Source organism: Solanum stenotomum, unplaced genomic scaffold (assembly GCF_019186545.1).
Source record: "Solanum stenotomum isolate F172 unplaced genomic scaffold, ASM1918654v1 scaffold16837, whole genome shotgun sequence".
NCBI lineage: Eukaryota > Viridiplantae > Streptophyta > Magnoliopsida > Solanales > Solanaceae > Solanum > Solanum stenotomum.
In genome coordinates this window covers 1-216 of record NW_026024254.1, presented here as the reverse complement: position 1 = coordinate 216, position 216 = coordinate 1, and the positions used below count along the sequence as shown (strand labels likewise).

The 216-nt window shown below is 44.9% G+C and overlaps 1 non-coding gene across 1 annotated transcript; it reads left to right on the top strand.

Moving 5' to 3' along the window:
- The first annotated feature begins 44 nt into the window (after positions 1–44).
- Positions 45–163, top strand: LOC125850420 (5S ribosomal RNA). Its single transcript, XR_007444798.1, has one exon. It is a non-coding gene; the product is annotated as a 5S ribosomal RNA (ribosomal RNA).
- The last annotated feature ends 53 nt before the right edge of the window (positions 164–216 follow it).

Sequence of the window (216 nt, the reverse complement as noted above, 5' to 3'; positions counted from 1 at the left end):
GGAGGAAGGAGGTGTTTAATAGAATTTGGAGTGCTATGAATGATGGATGCGATCATACCAGCACTAACGCACCGGATCCCATCAGAACTCCGAAGTTAAGCGTGCTTGGGCGAGAGTAGTACTAGGATGGGTGACCCCCTGGGAAGTCCTCGTGTTGCATCCCTCCTTTTTGTCGAAATTCGGTCGTGCAATTGAAAAAATATATTTATTTATTTT